The sequence below is a fragment of the Pelodiscus sinensis genome, chromosome 6, assembly GCF_052426305.1.
Source record: "Pelodiscus sinensis isolate ZL-2025 chromosome 6, ASM5242630v1, whole genome shotgun sequence".
Classification (NCBI taxonomy): domain Eukaryota; kingdom Metazoa; phylum Chordata; order Testudines; family Trionychidae; genus Pelodiscus; species Pelodiscus sinensis.
The window spans coordinates 96,194,176-96,221,364 of record NC_143057.1 but is presented as its reverse complement, the minus strand read 5'-3'; the positions used below and the strand labels follow the sequence as shown (position 1 = coordinate 96,221,364).

At 44.0% G+C, this 27,189-nt stretch overlaps 1 long non-coding RNA gene across 1 annotated transcript in view; it reads right to left on the bottom strand.

The window, feature by feature from the left end:
* Nucleotides 1–27,189, bottom strand: part of LOC149524188 (uncharacterized) — an 80,937-nt gene that overhangs the window by 4,059 nt on the left and 49,689 nt on the right. The window lies entirely within an intron of this gene.

Sequence of the window (27,189 nt, the reverse complement as noted above, 5' to 3'; positions counted from 1 at the left end):
TGAGGACTGGATAAAAGATGTACAGTACCTACTGGCAGCCACTGACATTCCTGAGCCTTTGAAATGTCCCACCCTCATCAGATACCTAAGGGGGGTGGAGGGCTTGTAACCTTAATCTGCCATCTCAGGAGTAGCTTAGAGCAGAATACAGTGACTGTCATTTATCACGGGACCCCATAACAGACTTATGAGAGATGCCAATGCCTTGAGAGAGAGCCTCATCCTGTGCCATTGAGTTAGAGGCCTTACTGCAGGTAGAAGAGGAGAAGCTCCGAGGGGAGCAACTTTTCCCTGATCGGGATTATAAATTGACCTGTGTGGCCTCACTACATAGCATTGTGACAGTTCCAAGGAGAACTGAATCAGTTGGCCTGGGAGAGGAAGAGGATAGAATGGATGGTCCAGCCCAGAGGATAAACAGCCTGCAACAGGCTGCCTTGTCAGACGGTGCTCTGCAGGCTGCTCCTGAAGTGCCTCCACCCAGCAGTGCCCAGATCGTGTGATGCTGGAGGCAGTGAAGGGCCTCACGTGGCTAGTCCAAGAACTGACTCTCCTCCAGAAACAGAGCCATGTGAGAATGGGACAACTGGGGGCACAGGCACTACAGCAAGGCATAGTAGTGAGGACAGCACCCCAACATCCTAGACGAGGAAGTGGTCGAAGTGTCCCTGCTGTTAGTATCCATGGTGCCAGAGGCCATTTCACATAACACCATTGTGGACAAGAAGGCCACATTGGGGTGACAGCAGCCATGGTCTCTCAGCCTCACTTCATGAGGCCAGGGCAAGGCCAGCATCCCTCTTCTTTCAGCTGCTAAAGCCTGATGGTAGAAGGCAAGGGAAGAGCACAGAGCTGCTGTGCACAGAGCTACTGTGCATAATCCCTTGTGCATAATTTCCCAGTGTACTCTACCAGCCACAAACTGATATTCTGGCCTTGTGGGGCCCTTGAACGAGGAAGCTGTGGAAGTGAATGGTATCCTGTGCAAGGCTCTAATTTATTCAGGGTCACAGGTCACAACCATCACAGAGGATTTCTAGGGAATTCATCCTATCTTGGGAAAGTTGCATCCTATGCTGGTAGATATCATATCCTGGGAGCCAGGATTGTCTCCCGCATGGCTAGAGTGAGCAGCAACTTAAAATACTCCCCAGGGCAAAAACTGAGGGAAGAGGCAGAGTTCAATGCTGCTGTGCCAGAAGTAGACCTGAGTCTCATAGCTGTACAGGACCCAGCTCAACTGAAGATGTTGGAAGAAATGCTGAAGTGGAATGCAGATGTATTCTCTAAAAATAATCTCAACTTGGGCTGTACTTCCACAGTCAAGTATGAGATACACAACGCATATTATTCCTGTGAGACAACCCTATCAAAGGATACCTACAGGACAATACCAGGAGGTCCTGTTTGAATGTAATCAGTTGCCTGTTGATGTACAGAATGCCCCAGCTACTTTCCAAAGGCAGACGATGCATGTCTTGGGGGATTTATACTTCTCAGCAGTATTGATTTACCTTGGTGATGGCATAGTGTTCCCCCATACTTTTGAGGAGCATCTGCAGTACCTGGAAATGACGTTTGATAGACTGTCAACACAGGCTCAAACTGAAACCCAGGAAGTGTAGCTTGCTATTAACAGAGGTAGGATATCTTGGGAACATAGTGTCTGCCCAAGGCATTGCAACAGATCCAGATGATATACAGCAGGTGAGGGATTACAGGATCCCTTCTCAGAAGATCAGAGATGATCTAAATGGTGCTGTGTCCTGCCAGAAAGGGGACTAGACTTGATCTCTCGAGGTCCCTTCTGGTTCTAGTGTTCTATGATTCTAAGAAAGAAGGGTTACAATTTCTTGGATTCACTGGCTACTACAGGGGATACATCAAGGACTATTCCAAATTGGCAGCCCCATTATTCAGAGTAACTGCAGGGGAGACCTAGACCAGAAGGAGAAATTGGAGGCCCCCCCCCCTCCCAAAGATACCCAGTTTTGTTTGGATGGAGGAATATAATCAGGCTTTCAGGGAGCTGAAGACAAAGCTGACTACTGCACCAATACTGGGTTATGCTGATTACAGCTTACCATTCGTGCTTCAGACAGATGCATCTACGCAAAGGGCTAGGAACTGTACAGGTTCCATCAGGAAAAGAGCTTATGCTGCAGCTCCTTTAGAAAAACTCCCTTAGAAAAAAATTCCTACCCATAAGCTAGAGGTTTTGTGTTGAAATGAGTGGCTGTAGATAACGTTTGAGACCATCTTCTAAATCATCAATGCTCAATGCTAACTGACAACAATACACTGACCTATGTTACTACTACTGCTAAATTGGATGCAACCAGTTAAAGCTTGTTGGCAAAGCTGGCAGAGTTCAACTTCAACAGGAAGTACCAGCTTGGGAGAAGTAATGCCAATACTGAGTGATGGCCTGTTTGAGATAGCCAGGGAGGAGGTGACTACCATTCTGAATGCTGGATGCAATGTGTCCTTCGTAGCAATGCAGGGTGAATGCCAAGGGATGACAACAGACAGAGATGAGACATTCCATTGGCCAGGCATAGAATTAATCCCAGGTCTGCCTCAGGAACAATTGAAGAGGCTGCAGGAAATCTCTTGAGTAAAGACCTACTTACCCAGGCAATGGACACCCTGTGCTCCAGAGAGGCAGAAAGAAGAAAAACCCGTGAGGACATTACTGACTCAATCGAAGTGAGAGGAAAGTTCAAAGCTCTGCACACAGACATGGGATACACAGGCACTGACTGTACAGTGTATTTCTCATCTGTACTTGGCTCTTATTGGCCAGGCATGCAGTCCACCATCCAGAAGTGGTGCCCCTCCTGCAAAAGGTGCTGCCTAAGGAAGAGAGGCATCTCTGAAAGCAGAGATCCGCTTACCTCAATCCATACCATTAGGCCCCTGGAGCTAGTAAGCATAGACTCTCTCACCCTGGTACCATCCTGGGTGGCATCCAAAATGTCCTTATAGTCACTGACGATTTCAGTTGCTATGCTCAGGCACACTCCATTCCATGGGTGAGCAGACCCCCAATCCCACCTACAGTCCTGCCTCTTCTGCTGAGGCCCTGGCTCTCCACCACGGGGAGGAGAGAGGGTGAGAGCATGTGTAACCACCACCAAGGTGGATTTGAACCTGGGACCTCGGGAGTTGACTCTAGGAGCCTCTACCCACTGAGCTAAAAGCCAGCTGGCTCCCAGCCTATGTTGTAGAGGTTTCTTGATCTTAACTGTTGCAGTGGTCTAGGTGCCACTTGCAGTACTCAGTAACCACACTAGGTGTGTGGGTTACACATGCACCCCCATCTCCTCGGCCCAGAGCACCGGGGAGGTAGGAAGGCATGTGGCTCCAGCCTCCTCAGCCCCCTGAGTATCATGGAGGGAGGAGGGTGCCTGGCCTCAGAGCACCAGAGATGGAGGAGGGTGCGCAGCTCCAACTTCTCTGGCCCTGGAGCACAGGGACAGCAGGCATTCTGAGGGTGGAGTGTGGGTGGAACTATACCTGGCAGTTTGGGAAGGCTGTGCCTTCCCCTTCCTAAGCTACTAGTCACTCATGCCGTACTCATGACTAGTGGGTATCTACTGTGACCAAGATGATGTGGAAACAGTTCATCTGCCACTGTTTTTTCCCTGAAAGGATACATATGGACCAGGGAAGAAATTTTGAAAGCAACCTCCTGCTCCAGCTTTGGAAACTGTTGGAGAACTCAAAAGCAGAACCACGCTCTATCACCTGTAGGGGAATGGGACTACAGAGTGGTTCAACCGAACACTCATGAATATTTTGGGAACCCTGTGTCCAAAGCAAAAAAAACCAACAAATGGTCTGGTAGCACTTTATAGACTAACAAAACTTGCAGATGATATCATGAGCTTTCGTGGGCACAGCCCACTTCTTCAGATGCCCATGAAAACTTGTGATACCATCTACATTAAGTTTATCCTGTACAGACTAACTTGGCTATACTCTGAAGCTTCTGACTCTTGGAGACAGGGTGCTAGTAGCCAGGGAAAAGAGAGAGACAGAAACTGAAGGACAGATGGTAACCAATACCCTACATCTTGATCAGAAGACAAGAGAACTTGCCTGTCTATGTCATGCAGCCAGAAACAGGAGGAGGGGAATGGATGATACACCATAACCAAATTATGCATGTTTCTACCTATCTTTGGGGTAAATTAATCAGCAGGCAGGGAAGTAGAAATGGAGGGAACCAATCCAGGACTTGAGGGAAACTTCCCATTGGAGGCAAGGGCAGGGAAGGAACTTAATGGCAGCTCTTTAGGTAGACCAGGCTGCAATGGGGAAAGAAAACTAATAGGGAGATGACATACACAGGGGATACCTGGGACACAGGGGGTGGATAGTACAATGAAGGGGAGCTAGGGCAACACTGTACTGCAGGGATGGGCAATAATTTTAGACTGGGGGCACTTTACTAATTTTTGAAGTGGCCCTGGGCCACCCCAAAAGGGGTGGAGCCTCTAGCAGAAGGGGCAGGGCCAGGACACTTCCATGCTCCCCCTCCCACAGACTCCGATTGGCCTGGTATGGGAGAGCACGTGACATCTTTGCTCCTGCCCTCCCTTCCTGCCTAGAGAGAACTACTAGCTGCTATGAACAGCTGGAAGTTCCTTTTAGACACCTGCTCCCTTGCAGGGCTGGAAGAGACTTAACGCACTCCCCTACCCCAGGCCAATAAGGGCCTGTGGGTGGGAGGAGTGCACAGTCTCTCGCTCCCTGCCCTGCAAGGGGTGCGCAGCATCAGGGAGCGAGACACTTCGTGTGCTCCTCCCGCCCCCAGGCCATGATTGACCTGTGGGCGGGGGAATGGCAGGGCATCTGTGAGCTCGATCCACCCACTTGGTAGGCCTTATCCAGTCCGTGGAGGCCCCTTTGCCTACCCTTTCTGTAGTGAGTTAGCAGACTCCGACCCAGATCATTTTGACTCATACCCTCAGTACTCTAACCTGGAGAAGTCTGATGAGACCATGGGGACCATGGAGGATGAAAGTCTGAATGAACCTCATTGGATTGAAGAAGGGCAGACAGCATATGGTCAGATCAAAGAAGCGCCCAGAGACAGATCACCAGCTCCATGGCACTCACCAAGACAGCGCAGGGCATTTGTTCAGCTCGATTTGGAACAGAGGGCTGCCCGATGGAAGAAGAGTCAAGACTGGGGGTTTTGGTCAAAAAGGTTCACCAGAATTTTAACATGGGTAAAGGGTATTGTCCCAACCTTGTTATGAGAAATTAATATCCACTGTGTCAGAAGTTTTCAAAAATCTCCAGCCTGAGAAAAAAGTTTGGCATGGAAAATTCCTGCCCTCATTTGGTAAAATTATAAACAAAGTGAACACATGACCTTATAATGAGAAGTGTCAAATAACCTTAATAAGTGGTGCTACTATCCATGCCTATTAGGTATTTTGCCTTTTCATCTCAACCCCTCATGGCTAATAGCTGAGCCTTGCAATCTCCCCAGTATGTGCCATGGTGAGTATAATTGTGATACGTGCATTTCCTGCAGTCACAAAAACTGGATAATTTTAAAGACGTGTAACTTGCAGCCTCTGATTTTCTTGGTAAGCAGATCTGCTTCTCTTGCCTTTCCTCCAAGCAAAGCACATTATCTAGCTAAGGTTGAAGTGCTTGCTGTGTTTGTGAACTGATGCTTACTTCATATCTATGGTAATGGGGATTTGGCAGCTCTAGTTCATGCATTAAATCTATTAGTATTCTTTATCCCTCAGATAGGCTGCTCTTAATTCATCAAGGCCATGATCTCTTGCTTCAGTTAACACCAATGGGGAAAATCTGGCAAGGTGCTACCCCTCAGTCAGGCTTTGATTTCAGTGTTGCCATGGAGGCAACAGATCCATAAAAAAAAAAAAAAAGGGAAACAAACATTTCAAATGGCCCATCACTTCAATTTAAGCCCCTTAGCAACTGTTACAGATTTCATTGCGCAATTTGACTTTGAAGCCCCCTTAGCACGGACCATTGTAACGCTTGGCTAAAAAGCTCAGGACACTTCAAAGCTCTGCAGCTGGCAATCCTTTTGAACACACTCAGCAATGGGTTTGACATGAAATATCTCTATCATCCATCTCTCCCCAGCATTGCCATGTGTTGCAGGGAGTTTTGAAGAGGCAATTTTAGGATGCAGCAGATTGTTGCCAAAACCAAATCTGTTGGGAGGGGGAACAATCACCTCTGTTTGATGGGCTGCGTATGACAGGTACATGTGGTCACTTAGCAATGGACTAGTTTAAATAAGCCTTTTCCTCACCATGCCTTTGAAAAGATCTTCCATTCACATCGTGAACGATATGCTTTCCAGCCTCTTGAACAGTGTAACACTGATTATAGCCTGATGGAACTGACTCTTCTGGAGTAAATATCCCATATAGAGCTGCTTGGAGAATAAAAAGCACTGTTGAAAAAATTGTAAAGACAAAAGAGTGATGTTTGTCTTCTTTTTTCACAGAAACGTTACCATTTTTAGTGGAAATCTCAAACACTAACATTTTGGGGTTTCAAAAACTGTTTTTAAAACTAACAATGTGTTTGGCTGCTTCAGCCAACAAAACATGGAGCTGGTATCATGAGCTTTCATGGGTACCACCCACGTCATCTGAAGAAGTGGGTTGTGCCCACGAAAGCTTATGATACCATCTACATGTTTTGTTAGTCTTTAAGGTGCTGCTAGACTATTCTTTGTTTTGTAAGTTATTCCAGTTACAGACTAACTCGGCTACTCCTCGGAAGCTTTTCAGCCCACGAAGCAGCCCAGAATCTCAATGGCAAAAAAGCATCTTAAAGCTACCTTCTACCCTGTGGTTTGTCCCCTCTATGCAGTGCTCCACCTTTCCCCTCAAAACAGGGGAGGAGGCAAAAAGAAAGGGTGAAAAACAAGAAGATTAATTTGCTTTTTCTGTTCCTTCAGTGAATTTAAGACTAGAATGCCACAGTTCACACATGACTTCATATGGTGTGATCAACACCTGAATACTGTTTCTTGCTGTGGTTTCCACATTTGAAAGAACAAAAAGGTGAAGGTGCAGGAAAGAACCAACTAGACTATTCCAAGGCTATAAAAAGAGACAGACTTTGGTAACAATGGCAACTGAATGAGATGTAATGGCCACTAGCCTGTCATATTCAAGAAAGAAGAATAGATGAATATTTGACTAAAGCCACCTCATTCAAAGTAAAATTCAGAAGAATCCCATTTTTACAGTTTACCCCCTCCCCCCACCCCCGATGAGCTCATAGATTACTTGGTGTATGCATGTCATGCAAATCACACTTATTATTTTCTCTGTAGTGTTGACAAAAGCTGAAGACACAGCTATGAGACTGCACTGCAAGGATCCAGTCATTAGACACAGTCCATCTTCCTACATGCTTTAACTAAAATAAACCAGATATGAAACAGTCAGGGGTAACTTTGGTGTTCTGATTCTTGTAACATAGCTACTATTGGTTTCCATGGCAATAGGGCTATTTAAGACAGATTTAACCCAAAATCAAAGGGGAAAAAAGTGGGGGAAGGGAAAGATTGTAACGGGAAACGTAAAGAGCAGAAGGGAAATTCCCTCTTTTGCTTGGAGTACAAGTCTACCCTGAAAGAGCAGTATATAAAAATAGCACTTTCTGGCACAGTACATCTGCTTCCTGTGAAATTCCAAAAGCAAAAAAGCGTCTCACCTCTCAGATCATTTCCCAAACCCAAGCACTTGTTGCCCATAATCATTCTTGTTCAACATCTCCCATTGCTTGTGAAGGAGATGCTATTCTTAACAAGATAAAGGAATGCAGATTTCCTGCTCCACCGCGCACAAAAGGAACATTTTGCATGCAATTCAAAGAATCAGTTTAAAGTCTCAATTTCTAGAAGGACATACTTACATTAGTCAACTTTTTTACAACATGTTCTACATATAACCTTAAATCTGAGAGCACGTGGTTCCGCATCCTTTTCGGGAGCAGGGAGGGTGAAAGTTACAAGCAAGATCAATATCAGACTGTTTCTACTAGAAGCAGTTTAATGAATACGGGTATTTTATACCAGCAAAGCACTAACAACATGGACGCAGCACTCCACAAGTGAAACAAGCTATACTGGTAAAAGTGCAGTTTTGCAGATATAACTGCAATTACACTGGGGAAGGGAGTTGTTGGCACAATGACTGCCATCAGAATGGAATCACATCACTGACCTACATAGCTATAGCCAGTCAAAACTTATAGCCTAGATATAATCTTAGTGTCATCACAGGATCCCAGATACAGCTCAAGTATGAAAAGCCTGCCATTGCTCTGTACAAAAACGACACATGCCTACAGAACAGGTATTAGTACCCTGAACTGGCAGTTGCAAAAGTATATTCCTCCATTAATTTCAGCTGCTTGATTGATTTTGTTTTATAAGATGCAAGTGCCAGAAGAGATTGAGAAGGAACTAGCCTGTCCAAACAGACCAGGAGTAGGTGATGTACTTGATTTTACTAATGAAAATGTTTCAAACTTTTGAAAAAACTCATAGGTGAACACTCAAAATTAAGAAATTCACGACGCATTTGGAGAAAATTCCGGAATGTTGGATCAGCTCCAGAGGCACTACATGACATTTGAAATGCCAGTATTATTGTTCACCAAAATTTCAACTAACATAATGGTTGCAAAAACTTTATTTTTACCCCACCTCTAGTCCGCACTCCAAGCCAGGCAGCAAAGCAAAAGGGAGTGCTCCCTCTCCAAGAGTGATGTGTTCCCTCCAGCTCAGAGATTTGGCAGGGACATCACAGAGGCTTCCCCTCCCCCCCACTCCCAGACAGGACAGATCTATGTCCCATAGTCTAGTCTGAAGTACAGGGTATCAGGTTTTACTGCCACTCTTAGCCTGGATGCAGCAACCTGTGGTGATCACTGAAAATGTAAAATTGACAGCCTACACACACAATGGCAGCAAAGGAAACCCCTTCAAGTCCTCAGCTGCCAAGAGCTTAGAGGAAAAAGAAAGGAAATAGACATTTCCTAGCACAGGCTAAGCAAATGTAAACCTATTCGTTACAATTTAATTAGCTTGTCAGGAAAAATGTAAAAGGCAAAACCCACTAACTCCTGACTAATGCATGCTGGGTAGGGAGCAAAAGGACCAAAAAGATTTCTGCCAACTGCCTTTGCCATTCATTCTGCTGCTCTTTGCTGAGTGATCTAATTAAGCAACTCCACCAAGTTTCCTCTACGTCACTCCCGAAGTCTGTTTCCTGGTCACCTTGGCCTCTGCTGGAACTTGGCAAACCTCTTCTCCATGAGGATGCTTGTGTAACAACAAATCCCCCCTAATTTCCACCCACCTCACACCCATGTAACAAATGTGCAAAACTGACACAGGATTTCCCCCATAGGGATGGGCAGCAGGTTTTATTGACTCTGGCACCTCTCTCTACATTTCAGAAACATACACATGGCCCGCCTTTCTAAACAATTGCTCCAGCTGTTATACCAGAGTCAGGAAAGAACCCTTCAGTAGTTCAATTAGCTGTTGTATACAGATACCATATATAAAGGGATAGTTCCCCATGCTGCCCCACATGGATGGGAGCCTGCATTCACTGAGCCAGCCCTCAAAGTGTGGAACACTGCAGTACCACCTCCAATGCATCTTTCACCAAGCACTACAAAGACCCTCTACAAGAGCTCTTTAGGTATGGAAGAGACAGAGCTGGCTATGTTGGATGCTTTCCTAATCAATCTACTTCAAAAGACTCATGGTCAAACCAATAGTACCACTGAGCCAAATCCTGAGGTTCTTCCCCAGGAAAATCTCAAATGGACTTCAGTGTTCTTTAATTTAGGGGCTGAGGGAGGCATTTGTCCCTAGCATAGAATCATAGGACGCTAGAACTGGAAGGGACCTCAAGAGTCCCCTGCCCTGACATCAGGACCCTGTACCGTCTAGACCATTCCTAATAAATGTCTATCTAACTGCTCCTAAATATCTCCAGAGATGGACATTCTACAGCCTCCCTAGGCAACTTATTCCAGTGTTTAACCACCCGGACTGCTAGGAAGTTTTTCCTAATGTCCAACCTAAACCTCCCTTACTACAGTTTAATCCCATTGCTTCTTGTCCTATCCTCAGAGGCCAAGGAGAACAATTTTTCTCCCTCCTCATCTCACCCTTTCAGATACCTGATAATCGCTATCATGCTCCCTCTGTCTTCTCCTTTCCAAACTAAACAAGCCCAATTCTTTCAGTCTTCCTTCATAGGTCATGTTCTCTAGACCAGTGTTTCCCAAACTATGGGAGGTGGCCCGGTACCGGGCTGTGGGAAAAAAAATACTAGGCCTCAGTGTGGCTGCCGGGAGGGGAGCAGAGTGGGGCAGGCTGGGAGGAGGTATGTGTGTTGGGGGAGCGGGGAACCGGCTGCCGGGAAGCAGGGTTGGGGGCAGCAGGGCTGTCCTGCAGGGTTGGAGGCAGCGGGGCTGTCCCGTGGAGATCAGGGCGGGCAGCGGAAGCAGGGTTGGAGGCAGAGGGGCTGTCTGGTAGAGATCGGAGAGGGCAGGTGGCAGAATCAGGGCTGGCCGGGGAGCCTGGCTGGTGGAGATCAGGAGGAGGAGGATGGAAGAACCAGCTGCCGGAAGCAGGGCTGGATGGGGGCGGTCGTCGGGGGAGATTGGTGGGGGCCGGGGGAACCAGTCACCAGAAGCAGGGCTGGATGGGGGCAGCAGGGCTGGACTGGGGAGATCGGGAGGAGAAGCGGGGGGAGCGGGACTGACCTAGCCACATGCAGACCCTGCAGACCCTGGCAGAGTTAGTCTGGCCGGGGATTCCATTTTGCCCCCTTCCCCCACATTCCCTCCCTGGAGTAGTTGCGAACTGCCTGGCAGGTAGACATACTCAGGCAGCATGAGCACATCTACCAGCCAGGCAGTTCACAGCTAAGGACTGATACACCGAATTATAATAAAACTTACCTAATTAGAAAATACCAGGCATTTTATATGTCTAATAATTTCTCAATTTGTTTCCTGGACAAAACCCTGAAATACTGGACTGTCAGGGACAAAACCGGACACGTAGCAACCCTACCCTTCCTTGCACCCTCCCTCCTAGCCAGATACCCTAACCTCAATCTGCTCCTGCTCAGCCTCCTGGAGTACCCGTGTGGCGCCGGGTCTCCCAAGCCTTATCCCAGGCTGGGCGAAGGATGCAGCCGGGTGAAACACTGAAAATTTATTCATTTTTCATTCTTTTTTTATATGCGTTTATATTTTTGGGCTGCAAAAAACAGTACAGAAAAAAACGGGTTCCAACTAAAGTAAAAAGTTTGGGAAACCCTGATCTAGCCAGTTTTCTATCCATCTTACAGTCCATTTATCCAATCCATATTCCCTTAACTTGCTGGCAAAAATATTGTGGATGACCATATCAAAAGCTTTGCTAACGCTGGCACTGGCGGCTTTGGAAGGACCAGAAACAACGTATTTGAACATTCATCATTTGCTTAATGAATATGCAAATATGCAAATGAATGTTACCAGTCCTCCAAAAGCTCGTGAATGAATTTACTGGTCCCTTTATCAAAAAGTTTGGGAATCCCTGCTCTAGACCTTTAATCATTCTTGTTGCTCTTCTCCGGACCTTCTCCAATTTCTCCACATCTTTCTTGAAATGTGGTGCCCAGAACTGGACACAATACTCCAATTGAGGTCTAATCAGCGCAGAGTAGAGCGGAAGAATGACTTCTTGTGTCTTGCTCACAACACCCTTCTTAATGCATCCCAGAATCATGTTTGCTATTTTTTGCAATAGCGTCACACTGTTGACTTATATTTAGCTATGGTTCACTATGACCCCTTTCTGCAGTACTCCTTCCTAGACAGTCACTTCCCATTCTGTATGTGCGAAACTGATTGTTCCTTCCTAAGTTGAATACTTTGCATTTGTCCTTATTACACTTCATCCTATTTACCTCAGACCATTTTTCCAGTTTGTCCAGATCATTTTAAATGGCAGCTAGTGACTGCTGTTCCCCACGTAAAAGCAGAAACAGGACAGAAATGTAGCACAAGACCCTCAAATCAAATCTCTGAAAAATGCTAAGTTTGGCTCAAACTCTCAGTTCACGGCTGTAGCGCAGGTTTAAAGACCACAGCGTATCACCATGAGCCACCTAGTGACCATGATAGGCTGCTTGGAAACCCTTATTCTTTAACAGATGCCTAATCTTTGTGTACATGTATATTACTATTTTAAGTGCCTCAGTTTGGCACTGTGGACCTGAACTGGCTAAGTTAACTCTGAATAACTTCTTCAGAATAACCACTCTGAAAGGACAGTAGGAGCCATGCACAGTGAGGTATGTCCTAACATTTTTGTGCATAATTTTGTTAAAGTGTTGGGGTTTTTTGCTGAGGCTATATTTTAGATCACCACCAATATCCAACATCCCCAGAGACCTGAAAGAGTCAGCATCTGGATTTAAAGCACTTAGAATAGTCCATCTTCCAACAAAGACATTCTTATTCTTAACAGTAGCAGAGCATGTGATCTGCTGGGATAAAAATAAAGAAGGGGAACCTGCTAATGAGATCAGAGATGCTAAAATTAGGAAAGAAAAGACCTGAAGAGATGCAGCAAGATAATTGATTTATTTTCCTTAAGTTTCAACTAATTTATTTTTGTTTATTTTTTAAGTTTGATATTAGAGCGCATTAATTTATGACTGGCTACTTATTTGAGGAACCGGCATAAAGACCAAGACTCTCGATCTCAACAGTGAAAGACTTTACTGGATGATATCCAAAATTATTCTGAACAGTGAAAGCCTTGCATATGTGCTAGAAACAGGTCCTAGCTACAGAGATCAGATTCAAGGGCTGGCTCTTACAAAATGCTGAGTGCACACAAATTTCATTGCCTTAAGTGGGAGTTGAGGTCAATCAAAGGATTGGGGCCCTAATGAGAAGCTAAATTTGACAGGAGCTGAGGATTTTATTTGGACACCTTCCAGTCTTTACTAGTTTATTAGATTGATATCTTTGTTGTGCATTGTATCTGGAATGTACTAATGGGTGATAAAAACAAATTTGACAATGCATGGCCTCCTAATCAAGAGACCTTCTTATGAAAATAGATGGTGACCTAGACTCAGTCTGAGAAAAAACTATTGAAACCTGGTCCTAGCATAACTGTATACTTGGCTAAAACATATTCTTGTCCTACTCATATTGGAAAGTAAAAACCATTCTGCTTAAACCCCTGAGAACAAACTGCTGTGATTAAATTCTGCCGGACAAACTCCTATTGGATGGAGAAAGGAAGAAAAGGATAAACAAACTAAACAGACTAATGAAACTGTGGCTCAGCAACATATAGATTGAATACATCCTGCAATGGAATATTTGCCATCTCTAGGACAGAACAGCTGTCAGCAAAATAGTCATTCTGCAAAGAAATAATTTTTAGAAATGTCAGACATCTGTTCTGGCACCAGCAAAGCATTACTGTCCATGGGTCTAAATAAACACAGTATCAGGCTATAATTTTGCTGTGAACATTTATTCAAGTTTTGGAAATGTATATAAATTTGAGCAACATTTGGGAACCAAGCCCCTGAGATCCAAAAGAATTGAACACAGTACCCACAGCATGAGTGCCCTAATACTCTGTAAAGTTCAGTAACCGAACTACTAGCCAATCCATTTAATCAAGCTTGGCTAGGCTGTTTCCTGAGGGGGGCCAGGTGGGGATTTTTCTTCCAGCAAACAGACAATAGAGGCTTCTGGAATCAAGCAGGAAATCTCACCCATCCCTAAAAGACATTTTCCTAATCAAAGGAATAGAGATGTTGGCCCAGAGCAGTGTTGGCTGTACAGGACTCAGGGGTTCCCCTAAGAAACTGCCTGGTACACAACACACTATTTCTAGCTCATCCGCAGTCTTTTGCCACATAAGTTCAAGTGCTCCAGTCTGCTTCAAAGAGTGGGAAGGGAGTATAAGTCCATAAATCTTGACAGGCTGGCCACAAGAGGGGAATCAGGCCCACATACTGTACAATCTCCATAGAAGGCCTTCCAATGGCTCTGAAAATGGAGTTCCTGAGATCTAGGACTGAAAGAAGCACAACAAGGAGAGAACTGCACTCTGCTTAATCCTTGCATAAGCCCCATCTCACCTCTAATTGCACAGTTCAAACCACCACTGATAAGTAAGGATAATATGAATGGTTTACCCCCTAAGTGCTGTGAGTAGTGGTCACTAAGGTCTTGTCTACACTGGCAAGTTAGCAGTAAATCATCTCCCAGAGTTGTAACCCTAAGGTGTCCACACTGGCAAGGTATGCACAGTTCCTGCACTCTGGTAAACCCTTTCAATGAGAGACATAGAGCTTTCTTGTAGTGGCTACAGCACTAGGGTGCTGGTATAAACACTTTAATTGTCTTGTGTGTGGCAAATGGCCTCCCAAAGTGTCTCTCAATTCCTCAAATGGCCACTCTGGTCATTGTTTTGAACTTGACTGGCTGCCTTGCAGGCATGTGCACATCCATCCAAAGCTCCAGTTCTGACAGCATGCGTGTTGTGCTGCTCTGCTCTGGGACACATGGCAGACTATTCAGGTGGAACACTCATGCTGTTGAACAGAGGCAGATAGGTAGGGGAGATGCGGGGGCATGCAATTGCTTTGCAGAGAGCTGAGATGGGAAGCAGGGAGGGGCTGAGGTCAAAATTTCCCCCACCACTTGCCTCAGGATGTTGTTTCCTGCCGCTGTCTGAACTTACAAGGCAGCATGCACAGTCTCCTCCCTCATACAAACACCCCCCTCCTCACACTCACTCCCATACTTCAGTTGAAAAGCAGCTGCTAATGAAGCAGGATGACCATGGAGCAATGGGATTGGGGAAACTGCATCATGCATAGAAAATAAGACGGAAAATATCTTATTGCCCTTATATAAATACATGGTACGCCCACATTTTGAATACTCTGAATAGATGTGGTCTCCTCATCTCAAAAAAGATAAACTGGCATTAGAAAAGGTTCAGAGAAGGGCAACTAAAATGATTAGGGGTTTGGAACATGAGGAGAGATTAAAGAGACTGGGACTTTTCAGCTTGGAAAAGAGGAGACAAAGAGTGAATACCATAGAGGTCTATAAAATCATGAGTGGTGTGAAGAAAGTGAATAAGAAAAAATTATTTACTTATTCCCATAATAGAAGAACTAGGGGCCACCAAATGAAATTAATGGGCAGCAGGTTTAAAACAAAAGGAAGTTCTTCTTCACACAGCGCATAGTCAATCTGTGGAACTCCTTGCCTGAGGAGGCTGTGAAGGCTAGAATTACCTTACCAATTACAAAGATAGCTGTGATAACTGGGGAAGCTAATATCATTAGCTCACAGACATTTACCTTCCCACCCCACCCCCCTTCTGTTCTGAAATTTGATTTGTCCTTTTCATGTGTTCATTTTTTTTAATTGTATCCTTTGCTATATGTGGTTGTGACAATTTTCTTCCACTATTTGATCTGAGGAAGTGGGTCTGGCCCACAAAAACTCATCACCTAATAAACCATCTTGTTAGTCTTTAAAGTGCTACATAATCCTGTTTTTTGTTTCAAATTTGGACTCTGATTAATCGAGGTGGGACCTTCCAAACATTCTGGGAAACTCACCTTCTCTCGGGCTTTATGTAGCATGCTCAACTTCTCCTTAATCTCTATATATTTGTTATCTCTGCTATTGAAAAAAAAATACCCTAAACTTCATCTGGTTGATAAGTTGTCTGAACTAGTACTCAAATCCCATCTTGCTCAGAACTTCAGAAGCTAAATCGTAGTCTGTTACACCAGGATGACTCCAGAGCAACTTCAATGAAGCTTTCCCGGATTAACAAGTGACAGAGCAGAATCCATTTTAAGTGTGAATTTCCACCTGGTTCCAAGCTTGTATGGCTCCTGCCCTTGTTAAACTCACATACCACATATTACTTTGGGGCCATATGAGACTTTTCTATATTATTACTTCTCAGGATCTCAATTTAAAGGAGCAATACTATGGTTGAGGTGAGCATGAATTGGGACAAAATTAAGTAAGGGACATTTTAGCAGTGTGGCAATGATTCTGAAATGATCATGCCAGAAAAGCTTCCTGGCCAGGACGTCTCTTAGATTGTGGAATAATCTCCCAAGGATTGTGACAGAAATCTCATTTTTTAGGACAATTAAAAAGAGGCTAGACTAAACATTGGAATATGTACTGTAGGAAACATTCTTGAATGGGGAATAGATCAGATGACATAACAGGTCTTCCCAGTCTCTCACATTTACACTGAGTACAATATTAACATCCTCAGTGAAATGCCAGGTTTCACTTTTGGGGTGTTATAAAAAAATGAATGTTTTAAAAAAAGGCTAATGGATACAGCCATTGTGACCCCCCTTCTGCTGTATTTCTAGTGCTGGATCCTGTTTTTCATGTATCAACGTGCTCCAATGTTAATTCTTGGCACAACTATCACTTTTTATGGAGGGTATGTGTGGGTGTGCACACTTTTTTTATATATAAAAAACCCCACCAAGATCAATGATTGGAATGAGAGCCAAAATAAATATGATTTTATTTCTGGCAACTATGCAAGTTTTTAAGATACACTTCAGCAGATTTCTGCTTGGAACATCTGCCTTGAGTGAGCAATAGGTTGGGTAAGATTGTCACCCTTCCGAAAGGAATTCCTGTTTCCCTTCCTTTCACACAAGTACAAGCTGCTTATCAGGCCATCTAGAGGGACACAAAGATCTGTGTGATTAAACAAAAAATCCTGTCACTCACCATATCCGTGAGCCTCAGCAGAAAGGAAATTCAATTTAGTGTGGACTAAGATGCATTGAAACTGAACAATAGCCACCCCACAGCTGGGTTTCAAAAGGCCTGATGACAACACTAAACACATTTTTATCTCATGTTAGACTTATCCAAAACGTGATGGGCTTGATTAAAAGAGACCACAGATAAATCAGGCTAATTCAGCAAGAGGTATAAAAGTTGTGTAATTGAGAAGATCAGTCCCTTTACTTTTTTTTACTCCTCAAGCTTACTTGAAGTATTCTCAAATATTAGCTCGCTGATAAATAATTGATTGCAATAAGTTTTGAAGTGAGAACTTTTCTCTTTTATATCAGAATGAAAACATTTACTTTTTCCCTAGAAACATCTTTAATCTCCTCCCAGTTACGTGCTATTTGATTTAATGCTTAGGTTAGGACATTGTTGCTTTTAAAATGTCATCAGCATAAATGATTGTTCATCCTCTCTTAAATACCCCCAAAGATAAGCTTTCTTTTTACAATATTAATGCTCCTGAAGAAATTAATCAACTTCCCATGTGTTTCAGAGATGATCTTGCAATGAGCGAGTTCTGTAATAGTCAGTAACAGTCTGTATGATCTAAGTGCTTTTCATTTCTGCCACATGGAATCTTCCTGTTTACTTTCAGCTCCCACACTATTCTTCTGTCAGAGGAAATCCAGGTGGCTAAAAGCTAGGGCTACCCATTTGCAGTGACTATTATGCTAATGTAGAGGATGTTATGTCCTCTGAAGAGCATTGGCAAGTAATGAGCAGTCAGGATACTGGTGCTGACCTTATGAATACAGACGCTTCCAAAAGAGAAAGCTAAGACCCTCTTCACAATATCAAAACCCAGTGTACATCTCATTCACAGACTGCTGGAAGTTTCTGCAGACTTTCAATAAAACACAATTATTTCTTAACAGACATTCCCACCCTACAGCATTTACAATGCTAAGGAAAATTGCACAATACACTGCCTTTATGGGGTAACAGACATGAACCCATTTCACCATGAGGGCATTTTTCCTCATAAAATGGAAAACTATGTGTATTGCTACACTGCAATGTAATCCCATGCTTGAGCCCAGGTGTAAGCATACCCCCCCCCCCACTCACATTCACACTACATTTGTGCTAACCCAGAGCAAATGCTCAAGCACAGGGCTCCTTCACATGGGTCAGCTGACTCAAGCCCCACTAAACCTGTTCTTACATTGCAGTGTAGACATACACAGTATTGCATTTTTAACCCCATGAAAAGGTTTTTCTAACCAGTGCTTGAACCTAGGGCTCTGGCACCAAACTGCAGTGCACAGACATGAGTCAGAAGTAACCATACCACAGCACTCTCCACCCATGAAATGTGATTATTGTAGTCCTAGGACCAGAGTGTGTCATAGGAAAACTTTACTGCCTACTCTGCACATGATCAAAAAGCAGCTTGCTTTGCAAATGGCTTGATTGGTTCACTCGCCATTGCAAATCTAGGATGCTCTCTGATAAGGTGCTTGCAGATCGGTGATCAGAAGAAAATGGATTAATGCCAACCTGAGTTGTTGCTGTTTTTAAAGGGGAGGAGGATGACTTCAGTTTTCAGTAGAGTTGATTGAAAATGATGTGGGTACAAAGGTCAAAGGAAAATCTTCCATGGAATTGTGGGATACTTCTAAAGGACTCCTGAAACCAGAGTCAACCAGAGTTGTGACTACACTGCAAAGCAAAAGGGCTCAGACCCTGGGTCTTTGCTTGACTTGAGCTTGAACTGTCCGGCCTTCTAGTATCTTAATTCCCAGTGCTGGGTTAGCACAATTGTGGCATAGATGCAGGGAGGAGCGGAAGGTAGGTTTGAGCCTGGGCTTACATTACAGTGTAGTCATATACATAGACACTCAAGCCAAAGGTTCCCTGACACCAGTCAGCTGACTCAAGTCCCACTCACCCTGGTCTTACAGAGGATGTTGACACTGATGTGTAGGTCAGAGGGTTGGTAATGGATGTTTTTATCATTGTTCCAATCCAGCCCAAGTCACTAGAGACTAAAATATATCATCTGATGGTTGTTTAGTTGCTCATATCATGTAAACTAAACTGAGGCCTTACGCCATGGAGTCTGGGGAATACAACTCAGAGACAGTGCAGAGGTACAGAGATTCCCTATGGAAGGCCTGTGTCTCTTTAAATACATGTGGGACTTCTGAGAACTAAGAGAAATTTACAGATTCTCTGGGCCAGCCATTCTGTGCAATCTGCATTAGAGGAAAGATGCCCCCAATGAGAGAATAGTGACACACACAAATACAAAAACTTATGAAGCAACTAGTCTCAGGTAGATGGAAAGTTAGCTGGTAAATCCTTGTCCTGTAAACACAACCATCAGCATATAACTTTACACACTGAGTCACCCCATTGACTACCCATGGTTTTTAAAGTATGTACCTAAGTCTTTGCAGCATTATTCCTGGGTATTTTAACATGGTGAATTAAACTCTGAGGACATTGAAAGCTGAATCTATGGATATTAGAATGCATCCAATACTACATCAATTTTTACAAATTTAAGTGTCTTAAGTTATGACAAGGCTCCTTTCAAAGACCCATGAACAAACAAAACAATACATTCTGAAGCATGAGGTAAGCAACATGCTTTTGCCTTCAACATTGTGAGGTGTTTGATAATGAAGTAAAATGAATTCCTTGACGTCCGAATGTGATTATTCCATTTTCAAAACCTACAAATTAAAATTTACTAGCATTTTCTCCCAGTTCTAGCATATAGGTTTCATAGAAGAATGATACATCTAAAAATACCCGAATTCACCTGCTTAGACAATGAAGTGATGGTAAGTGTGGGCAGAAGGTAATGCCTGCAATTTGTAGGTGCAAATAGAAAGTCCAGCTTCTGAAAATCTGGCTCTAAAACGTTCTATTAAACTGGAAGGAAAATGTCTTGGGAGCAGGAAGAGGATAGTGGTAAAGCAAAGTAATGAAAGATTACTTAGCCATATAGTTGTCACTTTGACTTAGCAAATTTATGTTTCTTGAATACAAATGTTACGAGTAATAGCAAGCAAAGCCAGCTTGCAACTATGCTATCTTTCCACAGACAGTCTAAAATTGGCGACCACTGGCAGTAGTCAGTGTTCCATGGATTGACAGTGTGAGAGCAGCAGCTCCTGGATGTCCGGTAAAATGTGCACAATGTTCATGAAGAACTTCCAAAGGTATATACTATAGTTGACAAGCAACATAGTTCTCTATTTTGTGACCTCATGTAAATACCAGTGTTTATGACTTTCCCAGTACTAATATATAAAGGAGAATGTTTGTATGTTTGTGCGCTAATAACTTGGGCACTATAAGAGCTACTGCAACCAAACTTTGAAGGTTTTAAGATACTTTTGGCAGTGCGGGAAGAAGCAGCTTCTCGGGAGAAGCGGCAGGGACAGTCACTCACTAAGGCCGGTGGCAGAGGTACTAGGGGAGGGGCGGCGCGCCAAGCAGCAGCTGCCCCACTCGCCTCTACCAGGCTGTTTCACTGTGCAGGCATGTCCAGGGCAGGGGAGCCCCCTCCTCCCTCCCACCCGTGATGTCACTCAGCCTGGGCTCGTCCCCTCCGGCGCTGGCCAAGGGTTGCCAAGCGGCAGGCTGCAGCTCGTGGCTGCCACTAGGGGGTAGTTGCGGGTGCAGCGGGGAGGTGGCGGCGGCGCTAGGAGTGGCCTAGGGTCCGGTGCAGCTTCCTGGTTGCATAGCAGGGAGCCCGGTACCTGCTCCCCATGACCCGTGGGAGAGGGGAACCCCTGGCACAGCCCCATGGTGCGGCAGGTAGTGGGGCAAAAGTTTCCGGGCAGGCAGTGGAGTCATTGCTCCCCATGGCACCTGCAGCCCCAGGCATGAGCTGGGCTGCCCCACCCACCCTAGGTCCCATGCTCGCCCCTTACATGGGGCACCCCTAGCAGGACCCCACCATCTGCCCAGAGCAATGCGGGTAACTCCAGCTGGTTATTTATATTCGTGAAAAATTTGCAATTTACATATCACCTAGACAATGAACAACTTATTGTTTGTTAAAGAAAATATGGCAAGGCCTTTTAAATTGCACACAATTATCCTTGAGCCTGTGAAAAAAGATGAACTGCAATAATCCTGAATGTAAATCAGTAACCAAAGAAGCTTTTGAAGGGCAAAAGCTGAATGTGTTTATGGATGGCATGCATGCTAAGAATCCAGATATGCTATCATCATATGGAATAACAAACATTCTTCAGCTGAGACCTCACAACATTTGTTCTATACCTGGGAGACTCAGTGTATCTAACAATTACCTCATAATGACAACACACATCACCATGCAGCCATAAATTACCATTCTTTGCTATTACAGGATCCAAGGGAAAGCGAGATTGCATTCCAAAGAACAGCAAGGAAACACTATTTTTGGACATCTTATGGCAGGCTTGCTTCAGTTTCCCACTTCAGAGATCTCTTTACATTACAGGGGGCCAGTTCCTCAGCCCAACTTCAGCCTCTTTGTAGAACAAAGTAGCCTTAAATCTAGCTTATCTGACACCTTAAAAATTCTTCTTTTTTAGGGGAAGCCTCAAATGGCATGGAACCAATGAATGTTGCAGCATGGACAAAATCCTTCTCTCGAAATAACCCTTATTCCTCATGCAATGAGGTTTACCAGTTATTTCGAGAGAGAGCTTCTCTCTCGAAATAACCACATCTTAAGAGCGTCTGTTATTTCGAAATAGTGACATAACTCGATTATGGAAATGAAATGCGGGATATTTAAATCCAGGCTTCATTTGCAATTTTGAATGTTTTCAATTGCATCCCTCTCTTGAAAGAGGGTGCAAGTATAGACATAACCTAGGTTACTACCATTCCATTCTAGAGCCTGTGGAGAAAAAATAAAGGGTCATGTCAGGTATTGTTTCCATTGTTGGTTTTATAACATATTGCCCGGAATGTCAGATTGACCTTTATATACTTTGAGAACAATACATTTTTTTAAAAGGCAGAGAAAGGATCATCTCATTACAACAGCAACCTATTTTTTGGACTATCAGTAGCATTTATAGGGCAACTGTCATCCAGAGATCCTAAACTGCAGAAGCGTTGCATGCAGCATACAACCTCTATTTGTTTGTTACGGCAGATAGAAGAAAAGCAGATGAAACATTCATGTGGCCATAAACTGGTCACAGAAATTATATACATTAATATGGTCCTTTTTAATGAGATTGTCTCTCACCTATCCTGAAAGTGTAGTGACTTCTGCAGTACAATGCAGCAGCTGTTCAACAACGCACAGCAACAGAGAAGGGTGAATTTCCACCACACTGACTCAGCTTGGGCTCAGCTTGACTCAATGGCTAGAGCAACCTAAACAAATCCCTTAAGGGTGGTTGATGCAGGCAAGAGCTGAATATTATATCAAAGAGATCCCTATAGTGCCATTTGGTAGCCCTGTAGCCTGAGCCCATCAGTTGACCCAGGTCAGCCACACATGTTAGACATTCCTGGTATTATACAACACAGGACCCAACAGACTTATTAACATGGGACTCAAACTACACACCAAGTGAGTTTTCAGGACAAACCCAAATGTAAAACCAAACCAGTAAAACTTAAAAGCAAGGAATAGTTCTGGGGCACCTTAGAGATTAACAAAAATACATAGAATCATGAGCTGTCGTGGGTAAAACCCATCTCTCATGCCAATCTCGATACATCAAGTAGGATTGCTTCCAGCTTTGTAGGCCTGAAAACGTTTGCTGCTAAACTTGATTGGTTTGCAATGTATGCATGTGTTCACAATCAGGTGACCGTCCTTAGTTTGGAGTTTCACAATGAAGAGTTTTACCTATGAAAAGTTTCCAACCTTAGGCTTTATGCTAAATAAACCCTTTATATAGTAATGACCATCTTGAAAGAAAAAAGAAAAACTAGAAAGTATAAAAGGGCACAAATGACTAGTAGAAAGTGAACAGTGATCAGTACAACAAAAATGAGCGGCTCAAAATCAGATTTCTAGGACACTACTAGTGGATGGTCTCTTTCCTCTTCCCCAGGGAAATAGACCTCTTCTTCACATATGATTGTCACTGGAAAGTGATAAATGCTTCCCTTTAAGTTTTGAATGGGACTTTAATTATGCTATTATTGTTTCCACCACCCCGGTTAGACCAAGCAGAGCCGTTTCCATGAAAGTTAAAATTGAAGACATTGGTGTATTCATTGATGTAGCTTTGTTTAATTATATCAAACTAGCTGGAGTTACCTGGTGTTGCTCTGGGCGGGTGGTGGGGTCCTGCCGGGGGTACCCCATGTGAGGGTACTAAATAGAACTTGAGCCCACTAAATCTTCTATAAAACTTCTATAAAACTGGAACATTACGCACAATGCATGTTCTATTGGAAGGAAAGAAATAAGAGACGTACTGCAGGTACGTACTCCCTCCCATAGCCAAACTCCTCAACTCTGCCATACATCCCTCCCATCCTCACTCCTGTAGGTTATAAACAGACACCCACTTCCTAAAGATGCCAACTCCCAAATCTACATGGTTAATAGCTCGTGATTTATAAACCGGCAGCAGTATGCTAGCTGTTTCACATGCATGTTGGCAGACACGGGTCCCACTGCAACAGGCTTAAAACCAGAAGCCTCATTGCTGCATTCTATGCAGGCGGGCTCCTGAGCAGAACTGTAGCTACACTGACTTCAATGGGGCTCTCTGCACCAAATTCAGAACAGGACCAGGCCTAAACGGAAAATGCCTGACTGGAGAAGGGGATGGATTGGAATGAGAGGCAGAAGGATGGAACAGTGTGGGTTCATATGCCTTGGGTTAGTTTCATGATCTTTTTAGGCTGGAATTTTCCAGTGAGTCTAAAGGAATTGGCCACCTGAATCCCAAAGAAATTCAATGATGCTGAAAACATCATTCCCTTAAGCTCTGTTGAAAATACCTGTCTTAGCATGTTTCCATTCACAGTCTTTTTCTCTGTTCTAGTCAAACCTTAGTAAAATAAAGTAGCCATTTGTCTAGTATGTGCATTCACCAGCCTATACTGTAGTGTAAAGAAGTCATCTAGTAACAGGGACATGAATGCAGGGCCAGACTGACCCCACTAGGCCCCCTCCCTTGCAAATAGAGAGGGTGGGGCTGTCCACTACTTCCATATCACCAGCTTGTCTTTACAGGAGTACAGGTAAAGGCCCTGCTTGCTGACAGGCAGACAGGCAACCAGAAGGCAGCTCAGAGGCATGTGACCTCCACACAAATCCAGTGCACCAATACCAAACCCTATGCCAGTTCCAAGGAAACAGCTCGCCCACCCCATCTTTCCTCAATAGAAATGATTCAGTGTGAGGAAAAAGTCATGTCCCCACAGGATTTTGAGCAGTAGGAAGTTTTATCAATTTTCAGCCTTTTGTTTTATCCCCTCTTGCCCTTTTGCCCTCATTGATTTAATCCTGTATTGATTTAGTCCTCATATTTAATCCTTCCCCAGTTTATGACTAGATAGTTAAAAGCTCCCTTGCTACCACAGTAGTTTGTTGGGTTCATAAATCTTTGTGTGAACTGCTGAGGAAACAGCAGGAGGAAGAACTGATAGGAGAAACCTTTCTTGTTTTCAACTTATTCCATTATAACTAAAATTAGGCCAATGGTTCCACAGTGCCAGTAGCTCCTCTGAAGTCCCCTATATCTATTACTGCTGAATCTGCCTCTCCAGATACTAGCTACTTGGCATGCTACCTGTTCAAAGCACTGTACCAACATTAAATGCATTAGCCCTCCCAGCTCCTGTTTGAGGTGGGTAAGCATCAGCACCACTCTCATTTTGCAGATCAGACAACTGAGATAGGTGATTTATCTAAGCCCATAGAATGAATTGCTGCAGAAACAGGTTTGGAATTCAAGACCAATATTATCCACCCAGTAGGCTATTTTGCCTCTCAGTAATATATAGTTGGAACATATGTAATGGCCCATCTTACCCCTTCCAGCCTCTTCTGGAAGGTCTGTCACTCACTGTTTACCTGGAAAATGTTCACTTGCCCACTATATTATAATTGAATCAATTATGATGAAGCCACTTTATTATATGTACAGGGGCTATTTTCTCGATCCTATTCATCTTCAACCCTCCTCCCACTTATATAGAAGCACCCTGGAAATGTACTAAGTTTAAAATGACCAATCCTATTTTCTAAACTGATCCCCTAATTTTCTTCTCCCTTCCAAGTGTTTTGAAAAGTTACTTGAGACTAGTCTATACAGCAATGCCATATGTACTAGAAACATGCTACAATACTGCACAATTATTTACTGTTTGTTATACTTTAATACTATGCAATATATATATATACTCTATCACACACAAAAATACTACCTTAAGAGAACTATAATGCTTCAAAATCCAGCACACTAATGTTCGGAAAGGGCAGAATTAGGGTTGTCTGTGCAGAATGGACAGCTACTCAATATTTTGTTTCATTCTGAGTGATCAATGTGTAGCCTTATCCCTTATTTACTGCACACTTTGAATACAGCATTATTCATTTCTTCCAAGGCTTTTCTACAGTGCTCATCACTGTACCATGCAGATTCTTCACAAACATTAGTCTTTAGAACACCATGCTGAGATGAGGCAGTGGTATTATTCCCATTTTACAGGTAGCAAAATGAAGGGACCAAGTTTATAGTCAAAAGTCTCTTTTCATTTTGGGTGCCCTCGTACCTGCTTACTCCTTTTCCCTATCTACTCCCCTCCTGCTACCTTGAAGGTTCTGCTGTTGTCTCCTCTGTCTCAGACTCAAGCAGCTTCCTCCTTCACATTGCATGGTCCCAGCAAAGATGGAGGAGGGGCAGGATCATGTCACTGACAGCTTGGACCTGAACCCAGTATTGTCTGCAGCAACCAGACAGCAATTGCAGGGAAAGACCTGCTCAGCAGGAGGCTGCAGCAAGCCCACTGCAGACAGAATTTGGGGGAAATTGAGCTGCTAGGCTGGAAGAAGTCTCACTAAATCTTTTTTTTTTTTTCAAGCTTTTTTTTTTTTTTTTTTTTTTTTGCTCATGACCCAGTTAAAGAGAATTGTTGATGCACAACCCATCATACTTTTATCTTTTGGCTAGAGTGCGGTCTCTGGGGTGGCCCCAGGAATGAGAGGTGTGGGTGAATTCCAGGTTTGGTGGGGGCGGGTCTTAGAGCTGGGACAAAGGATTGGGATGTGATCTTACATCCAGTGACTCCTAGCCAGCATTGCAGAGGGGGGTGCTAAGGCAGGCTTCCTGCCTGTCCTGTCATCACAAGCATGCTACACACTGGAAACAGCCAGAACAGGTCCAGCTCCTAGACAGAGGACCACAAGTGGCTCTGAACACTGCTCTCATCTGCAGGCACTGTCTCTGAGCTTCCAACGACTGGTTCCTGGCCAAAAGCAGTGCACAGAGCCCTGTTCCCCTCCACCCCATTCCTAGGAATTGGGCCTACTACTGGCTGGGTCCAGGGAGCAGCACATTCTGGGGTTCCAGGACAGAAAGAAAGCCTGCCTTTGTACCCCCATTAGACACCTGGTCAAGGTAACCCAGTTCCTGACATTCCATGACCTAGCACGCAACTATACTTTGAACGCCACTGCACTAAGCACATGCAAACTGACTTTTAAAAGTTGGTGGAATGTGGGCTGATTTTCATAGGGACAGCAAAGGACATGTTCCTGACACAAAGGCCATGCCCCTTGACAAATTTCAAATCTCTGGTCCAAAGAATGAGGGTGCTTAGAGGTGTTCAATGAAAAGTCCCTAGAATTTTATAATATCAACAAAACATTTTCCCTCATTCTTCACAACAACTACATTGTTTTGAAGGGAATTTTCCGGGAAAAAAAATAGCTCAAGGAGGTACCCAACATGACAAATAACAGTTCAAACATTTAAATCTTGCAAAATTATAAGCAAGTGAAAATAGGGCTTTAATGAGAAAGGTCAGGAAACCTTCACCTTGCATGTTATTATCCCTGCCTTATAACAGCAATATGAGGCTAGATCCTACTCCCACCAAAGCAGAGACTGATGGGAGCAGCACTGGTGCCATGATAACTGCCGTAATCCAGGCAGTCCAATACAGACTAGACACAGAACACTCACTGATCTGCACCATCATCCATAGTCACAGACTGACAAATACAGATGTCTTTGTATCAATAGTACATAGATTCCAAGGGAAGCCAATACTGAGGTGACCTCTGTCTACTGTAAATAACGTGCTACAAAACTG